The sequence below is a fragment of the Anastrepha ludens genome, chromosome 5, assembly GCF_028408465.1.
Source record: "Anastrepha ludens isolate Willacy chromosome 5, idAnaLude1.1, whole genome shotgun sequence".
Lineage (NCBI taxonomy): Eukaryota > Metazoa > Arthropoda > Insecta > Diptera > Tephritidae > Anastrepha > Anastrepha ludens.
Window position 1 is genome coordinate 90,396,731 of NC_071501.1, and position 9,733 is coordinate 90,406,463.

A 9,733-nucleotide genomic window follows, 5' to 3' on the forward strand; every position below is an offset into this window, starting at 1 on the left:
AACCAAAAACTGAGCAGAGCCAATGTACTTGTACATAATTCACTGTAATCAGCCCTGTTAAGAACTTCCCCGCTGTCGAGTTAAGCGAGGTGAAATAGTGTTCGCGGTTTCACTTCATTTTTGACAATTCACACTATTCGTAGCTCGTGAGACTTCTCTATATTTAACGTTCTCTGGTTATTTCTCACCAGAAATTAACAACCATAAGGAAAACTCAGGAGAAATAGCCTAAAGTGTATCTAAACTATATATGTATAACTTAAAGCTCTCCCTCTCCTTTTCCTCTACGTTATATCTTTTTTCTCTTCCCAAAACGTTGCATAGCCTTGAAATTTTACTCTCCATTCTCGCTCGGCCATCGACGCCTAAGAAGTTTCACTTCAAAAGAAAAGTTAATAAATAAATAAGTAAAATAAAAGTCGTCGCGCTGCTGACGCAAAGTCAAGCAACACCAACAACTCCATTAGTTAAAATGTAATATTTTCAACAACGCACACAGTATTTTTCCTTCCAAATTTCGCAACAACTGGGTCGGTCAGCAAACGCTCAGATGAGCCCATTTATTTATTTGTACAAGAATTTATTATTTTGCGTACAAAATATCTGACAGTTTGGATTTTGTTTTGCATTTCATTAAATTGTGTTTTATCTCGTCTTGTTTTGATAATTCAAAGGTGTTGCTCCGTAATTAAGCAAATGTTATTATATGAACTCCTTTTTTTGCCTGCTCACTGCTATTTGCTTTATCGCTCACTTTATTACTTTCCTACCTCGTTTATTATGTATTTATTTACTAAACGCTTGAATTTGTTGTTGTTGTTCCGGGAGCCAAACACAATATGTGTGCAGAGTGCGTTCAACAGCTTATCAGACATAAACAAAAAATTTATGGCGCATATTTCATGATATATGTATGAATGAGTCGAAAACCACTACGGGTATAAACCACTAAAACAAAAACAATGTGGGGGATTAATTACTCTCGCAGTGATGGAAAAATTCATGAAAAAGTGCGTCTGTTTTGGGTAAAATTGATTGGAACAGCCGCCAATGTGTAAACAAAAATTTAGGTTCAAATAATGCTTTGTTACTGTACTTTGCTCTTTTTCACTTATACACACATGTATGTGTGTGCGTGTGTGAGCCAACGTACTTGCATGTGTGCATGTAATTTATTCTACATTTTATGCAATAACTACCAGTTTTACTATCGAAATTGACCATAAGTGAAATCGGTTTTCTTATCTGCAATTTAGCAGCGTCGATTTCTGGTTAAAAAAAAAAATTTATAGTTAATTTATTTATTTACTTATTATTAGGAAAATAACAATTCGTTGCCGCTCCACTTTTAAAACTAAACATAAGTAAATCCACTGATGGTTTCGGCTAATTAATGTGCGCCTGTTATCAGTGACATTGTGCGCGAAAATATCACGAAATAATGATTTTAAGGTACGAAAAAAGATGATAAAAGAATAATAAAAATAATTGCCCTAATTAATGGAGACAAAAGTGACAGGGGGGCCTTTAAATTGTATTGAAGAAAATTAAGTGAAGTTGGACATGATCGATGGCCAATGTTATATTTGTACGTAATTTTTGTAGTAGGAAAAAAAGAAAGTTTAACTATTGCATTATACATATGTTCTCTTAGATTCATATGTACATATGTATGTATCTATGTGCGTATATAATAAAATATTTATTTAAACTTCGTGCAAAGCAGATATGTATAATCGAAGATAACTGAAGTAATTGTGTCTATAATACACGGCTTTACTTGTGCAACCACGGGAAATTCAATTAAGTCAATTAAGTAAGTTCTGTTAAGTTACGTTAAGTTATGTTAAGTAAAGTAAAGTTAAGTTAAGTTAAGTTAAGTTAAGTTATAATAAGTAAAGTTAAGTTAAGTTAAGTTATAATAAGTAAAGTTAAGTACATTTCGGTTACGCTAAATTGAATTAAGTTCAAGCTTTCTTAAACTAAGTAATGTTAAGTTAAGTTAAAGTTTGTATTATATTTACGTATTAATTAACGATCGTTATCACGTTAGGTTAAGACAAGTTAAATTAAATTACGTTAAGTTAAGTTCACTTAAACTATGTTTTATAAATTATGTCCAGTAAAGTTAAGCTATGTTGAGTTGTATTAAGTTAACCCATGATAAGTTATCTTAAGCTAAATTATGTTAAGTTAAATGAAGTTAAAATAAATTATGACAAGTTATGCTAAGTTAAGTCATGTTAAGTTTTCTTAAACTAATGGACTATGAATAAGAATAATGGACTATGAATAAGTTCGTGCGGTTTTACAACAGATGGCGTAACTTGATTATTATTCCATCGATCCACATTTCCAAACATTCATTGGAGAGCTACTGTCGTAAGGCACAAACGTCAGTATAAGTTTTTTATTTGAAGCGTAAACAACAATATTTTTACCACACTTGAAAATGTCGAATTTCGTGCCAAATAATGTGTTTTTGCGGGGAATTCTTCTTCATTATTTTAATATGAAGAAAAAAGCAGCCGAAAGTCATCGTATCTTGGTGGAAGTTTATGGTGAGCATGCTCTATCTGAGCGAACGTGCCAGAAGTGGTTTGCACGCTTTAAAAGTGGTGATTTTGGCTTGGAAGACGAAGAACGCGAGGGTGCGCCGCCAAAGTTCATGGATACCGAATTGGAGGAATTGCTCGATCAAGATCCGGCTCAAACGCAAGAAGAGGTTGCAAAAACTTTGGGAGTTGATCAATCAACCATTTCCAAACGTTTAAAAGCCATGGGAATGATCCGAAAGGTAGGCCATTGGGTGCCGTATGAATTGAAGCCAAGAGACGTTGAACGCCGTTTTATGGCATGCGAACAACTGCTTCAATGGCACAAAAGAAAGGGTTTTTTGCATCGAATTGTGACTGGCGATGAAAAGTGGGTCCATTACGACAATCCAAAACGTCGGGCAACGTATGGATACCCTGGCCATGCTTCAACATCGACGTCGGCGCAGAATATTCATGGCCTGAAGGTTATGCTGTGTATCTGGTGGGACCAGCTGGGTGTTGTGTATTATGAGCTACTGAAACCGAATGAAACGATTACGGGGGATGTCTACCGACGACAATTGATGCGTTTGAGCCGAGCACTGCGAGAAAAACGGCCGCAATACGCCGATAGACACGACAAAGTTATTTTGCAACATAACAATGCTCGGCCACATGTTGCACAAGTGGTCAAAACATACTTAGAAACGCTCAAATGGGATGTCCTACCCCACCCGCCGTATAGTCCAGACCTTGCGCCATCCGATTACTATCTCTTCCGATCGATGCAACATGGCCTGGCTGACCAGCACTTCCGTAATTACGATGAAGTCAAAAAATGGATCGATTCGTGGATTGCGGCAAAACCGACCGAATTTTTCACAAAGGGAATCCGTGAATTGCCAGAAAGATGGGAAAAAGTAGTTGTAAGCGATGGACAATATTTTGAATATTAAATTTGTAACCATTTTACGTCAATAAAGTTTCAAATTTCGAAAAAAAACCCCACGAACTTATTCATAGTCCTATTAAGTAATGTTAAGTTGAGTTATCAGTAGTTTTTATGTTAAGTTAAGATAAGTTAAAATAAGTTATGTTAAGTTAAATAAAGTTCACTTAAATTATGTTTTATGAATCATGTCAAGTAAAGTTAAGCTGTGTTGAGTAGTCTTCAGTTAAGTCATGTTAAATTTTTTTGAGCTAAGTCATGTTAAATCAAGTTATGTTAAATTAGGTTCCCTTAAGCTAAATTAAGTTATCTTAAGTTAAGTCACGTAAAGCCAAGCCATGCTCAGTTTTCTTAAAATAAGTAATGTTAAGTTAAGTTAATGGTTGCATATGTATTAAATTATCAATAACAATTTATGTAAAAATATGTCAGTGTCAGTGGAGAAAACTAAATATTGAAACCATTTACTGCTACTAATACTGAAAACGGCTTTATTCATGTTCAAAATATTCTCTTTGCCAGTCAATAAACTTCTGCATTCGCTTAAATTATTTTTCAAGGCATTTTTGCTACTCAGAAGTGGATACCTTCAAAATGAGCTGTTTAGTGGCTTCAACAGCTTCTGCAGGTGTTCGAAAATGTCGCATTTTGATGTTGGGGAAAAAAACAATCAATAGCAATTATGAAAAAGAATGATTTTTGGGTCTACTCTATAATGCAATGGGAATAATAATCCTATGTAAATATTTTCCTTTTATTATATATTTTTAAAATATAGTTTAAAATAAACATAACTACATTTTGCTCATTTTGTTCGAATACAGGTAAAAAATTGTTTTTGTAATACAATTTTCTTTCGCTTCGTAATTTTATTCGCATCGCATGACAGAGTAGACACCAGAGTAGAATATTAGATCACCTGCCTTTTTGTCCCTAAACATCACAATTTTGTTTACAGTACATTGAAGTTTTTCCCTGGTCTGAGGAAGAAGTAAAGTAAGAAAAAAAAAAACTCGTATATAAGTGCATTACTATTGTTCCTCCGTCTTTAAGAGTGTACCACCGCTTTTTATCCGCTTCGCCGTAACAGAGCACTGTCGTTCTTCGCTCTACTTATATTCTCCTTTGTTCTACCTATATTCCCCTTCGCTGTCAAAACTGTTACACTCTCACAAAATTCATTTCTGCAACTGTTCAACTCATTCAATTGTAAATTGTGAGTAAATGGAAGTAAAATTGCACGGCTATTATCCTAGACAAACAACATGGTCTTGTACATTGGAATGGCCCCCTAGCCCTGATTTATATTGGGGAAACACTTGGAAGGGAAACATTTAGAACGTGGGAGAAGGACGGACGAGAGAAAAGAAAAACAAATCAGTCCGTGTACTGCTATCACCTTTACTAGATCCGTCTTGGATTTATTTTATCTTATCTTACTCAGCTTACTATGCTCTTGAAATCTTGAAACAGTGGCTCTTAACATTTTCAGTTCATCGGTTTTTGTATTACTCATGCGCTTAATGCCCCACTCTGCAATGCTATTGCTCTTATTCTGGGAACTCCCTATAGGTGCATGATAAAAAATTGCCCCTCCTGCTAAAAAAGTCCAAAGTGAAATCTGATATTCCAAAATTTCTTTTATCTTTTGTGGGCATTAACATATTTGAGAGAACGCGTATCTGTACGCCACAGCGTATGCGCAATCAGATATCACTGCCGCACGCATTTAAATGCAAATCAGATACATGCGTGTGCATGCAAATAAGTATGTAAAAAGTAAAAGACACTGGGGAGCACAAAAGAAACAAGCCATGTAATCTCACAGCGTGGCGAATAGATAAGGTAACTATGCATACAAAAAATAAGCAGCATAAACAGATGCGCACAAATCAAACGAATCAGAACACACTAACGAAGTCGCCACAAATCACGCGGTTTGACTAGTCAAGTACGCGTGCACCCAAGCAGGCAGCCACTGGCACTGACACTGGCGTGGTTTGCAATCTTAATGCGATTGCCAAGTTTAAACGTTTTTTTGCGCTTCCTCCTACACAACAATTGCCGGTTCGAGTATTCGTTGTTTTGCTCAAATTTTTAATGCTAGCGGCGCATAGGCGGGCGGGGGTATGCGCTTTAAATGCATGTATTTTGTTATGCGATTTGCATTAAGCCATTTTTATTGCTGTTTTTGCATGTACTAATTTTGCATATTGCTTTGAGGCGGCGCTCATTTAGTTTGTTATGAATTCAGCACAACGAGCGAACGCTTATTGAATTAAAATTTATCAAAACCGGAGGGGCCTCAAGTAACACAACACATTTTTAAGGAAATAGTTGAAATAATTATAATCGTGCTGGAGTTTTGCTAATAATTTATTATTTATTTTTGCAAACATTTAATTATTTATGCCAAAATTGCGTGCGGTTGTGTGTATGTTCGCCATAAATCACTGAAATCTATAGATTTCGTTTTTGGGGTTTTCTGATTTGTCATTGTTTTCGTTGGTGTTCATAAATTTAGTTGCGAAACACATAAGGATGTGCGCATGTATGTATGTATGTATGGATGTATGTATGTATGCACACGTATTTTAATGTGTCTCATTGTACAAATGTCCAACCGAATCATAAAATTTGGTATAATTTTGCGGACTTCCACCAATTCAATTTGCGAAACACAGAGTTAGTCGTGAGCTGGATTGTTTTTTGTAGGAAGGTTGTGACAGCTTAGTTTACATACGAACTGTGGATGACTCTGGAAATGTTGCAAAAATTTAACCAGCTTAATTTAAAAAATTCTACATAAAAGATCTGATAAGAAAGTGTGAGATTTCGATGGAATTTGGTGGAGTTACAATTTTGTTTTAATTTTTAAAAATTAAATTTTTTGGTTTGTAAATTTTTGTTTTAAGTTTTTTATATAGATTTTGACATTTCGTTAAATTTGGTGGAGTTAGAAAAAATTTTTTTTTAGTTTTTAAAAATTAAAATTTTTTTTAAAGTTTTTTAAATAGATGTTGACATTTTGATGAAATTTGGTAGAGTTACAAAAAAATTTTTTTAACCTCTAAGAATTAAAAATTTGTCTTTGTATTTATTTTTTAGTTTTTTATATAGATTTTCGATGAAATATTGGTAGAGTAACAAAAAAAAAATGTTTTTAATTTTTAAAACTTTAAAATTATTTTTGTTTAATTTTTTATATAGATTTTGACATTTCGATGAAATTTGGTGGAGTTCCAAAAATTTTTCTTATTTCAATTTTTAAAAAGTTAAAATTTTTTATTGTAATTTTGTTTTTAAGCTATTATGTGTATAGATTTCGACATTTCGATGATGGAGTTACAAAAAAAAAAATTAAATTTTTAAGTAAAAAATTTTTCAAATTAAAAAAATTAAATTTTTGTTTTTTTAATTTTTTATGAAGTTTTTTATACAGAAGAAATTAAGAAATTGTTTTTTATTTTAAAAATTTAGGTTTTTTGTAACATATATGTATATATTGCGACATTTCGATGAAATTTGGTAGAGTAAAAAAATTTTTTTTTCAATTTGTAAAAATTTAAAAGTTTTCTTTTAATTTTGCTTTTAAGCTTTTATATGCATTTATATAAATTTTGACATTTCGATGAAATTTGGGGGAGTTACAAAAAATCGTTTTTTTAATTTTTTTAAATTTTAAAGGTTTTTGTTTTTGTAATTTTGTTTTTAAGTGTTTTATATAGATTTTGACATTTCGATGAAATTTTGTGGAGTTACAAAAAAAAAAGGTTTTTAATTTTTAAAAATTTACAATTTTTTTTGGTTTACCTTTTTTAAGGTTTTCTTATTTAGATTTTGTTAGAATACGAGCCATATATTCGTATCATAATAAATTACAAAACAAAATTTAAACTGCTGCAAACTTAGTAAAAAACAAGCTATTAAACATTATAAAGTAAGTACCAAAAATACCACAAACTTTTCAAAAAAAAAGGCTGCACGATTCTCAACTACAGTCACTGCTGTTTTTGTGACTAATGCAGCAATACTCGATTGTTAGTGGCTTTTGTTGCTATGTATTATTTTTAATTATAGGTACATTTTGTAAATTTCAGCTACCTTCACACACACTCTCACATTCATTTTAAAGCCATATATGTAAGCTTCCGCTTACTTGCGCATTGATTTTGAGGCGATTTTTTGGCTTATACAATTCTGCATTTATTCTTCACTTCTCACATTGAGTCTATACTACGAATATAAGTGATTTGTAGTTGCTGACTCGTGAAATTTTTTGGCAATAGTCGTGAGACGCGCGAGCTTCGTGACGATACGTACCGGATAAAATTTGGCAAACTAAGTATTTATAGATGCAAAATCAATGTGACGAAAATAAAATACGCTGGGTCGAAATGAAGGGAAAGTGAATGAATGAGTGGGTAGTGCTGTTTTGAGAAAACAAAAACGTTTTTTTTAAAAAAAAAAAACGACAAAAAATACACTTTGAACAAAGCAGCCAAAATGTCTTGTGAAATGAATGAAACAAAAGCTAATAATACATTTTTGGCATAAAAAGTAATTCGTCTTAGTTTCGGTTAATTTGCGAGTCTTCTTTCAGTATTCTATATTCTTATGTGAAAATACAATACAAAAAAGTGTTCTCTGCTAGTTAGCTTTCTTTAGTGCATTATGAAACAAATTTTAAATACTCAGTTTCGCCCTGTGGTAAAATAAAAAAGAATTGGCTTAACGACCATACAGCACCGAAAACATCGGCTCTCGTCCGATCACCGAAGTCAAGCAGCGTCGGGCGCGGTTAGTACTTGGATGGGGGACCGCTTGTGAACACCGCCTATTGTTGACCTCCAAAAAAATTCGGTTATATCACACCGAAATACCTGAATTTCAAACAAATCCATGAAGTGTTTTGCGCTCCATTCAATTGTAATTCTATAAAATTTATATTGGGTAGCAGCGTGTAAAGTAAGTTGATAAGAATTCCACTTCATTTAACATTGTCGTAATCTACTCCACCGATAAAACGGTTCGCTCGCAACACAAAGGTATTCTTCTTCAACATTACCTGTAATCGCTAGTCGAATCTCCACTTATGTTTGTGCGATTAATTTCAATTTTCAATGTTTTTATTTAGATTACTTATCATTTGTGCTTCTGCCTTCTGCTTCTCTTCGAAGTAGGAAAAAAATTAAAAGATAAAAAAAAAAAAAACTTTTCAATGGGACTCAACTCATACCCATTGTGTGCAGCCTAATTTCACCTGAGTCCCATTGCGGGCAGCAACTAGTTCACTAACTTCGGTGTGTCTCGAGAGTAGCGTTTCGTATCAAAGTGGCTTTTCGCGTGTGGCATATGGTAGCATAATGTCTTCAAAATCTGCTTGGTCTTAGAACGATACACATATTATTCTTTTGATACCATGAAATGGAGCTATACACTAAAAATTAGAAATCCTTTTCAATTATATGAAGAGCAGAAAGCTTCTGTAAACCTTCTATCAATTGTACTCCCCTCAAAAGTGGTAAATTATTGTCTGCATCTGCTTTCCTTCCCAAAAAAATCCTCTAAAAAATCGATTTTTTAAAGCCTCTAAAGCAGGCTCCCCCCTTAACACTTTAGGCAACTTCAACACAGCATAATGAGGTTGGGTTCCTGGATACTCGTATGAGGGATATGAGGGGAATGAAATGGCCAAACATGCCTCTAATTGATCCTGAGCCTTTCTATGGACTTACAAAATTTCACATTAACAAATTTCTGATAAGGTGGAAGGAGAGGAAATTTATTCAACACAAAGTTAAGAGCATAAAGTTTACTATGTCATTGTAAATTAATTCGGATTTTCTATTGCACTGACTGTTAGCAGTTCTATGAGTACTTGCAAGGGGAGTTTGACGACGGTTTTTGAAAACTTTTCTGTTTGAAATTTTTACTTATTATTACAAATGTATGGATTTGCCATGAGCATTAGGAATGTATATATAAATTTTTTAGATTCCGAAATTTTCGAGATGTCGATTTTGGAATCCCGGCATTTCGGGATTGATAATGAGTTTGCTTTGAGCACCAGGGATGTAAATTTTATAGATTTTTCAGATCCCGAAATTTTTGGGATGCCGATATTACAAACCCAAAATTTCGGGATTAGTCGAGGAATTTTGGTATTCAATATTTTGCAACAACTTGGCTCGAAAAAATTGCATCTATATTATTTGAGAATCTCTCCTGGCAAAAAACTTAATTC

General features: G+C 33.3%; 1 pseudogene; it reads left to right on the top strand.

The window, feature by feature from the left end:
• The first annotated feature begins 8,216 nt into the window (after nt 1–8,216).
• Nucleotides 8,217–8,335, top strand: LOC128865476 (5S ribosomal RNA; annotated as a pseudogene).
• Nucleotides 8,336–9,733: the final 1,398 nt, after the last annotated feature.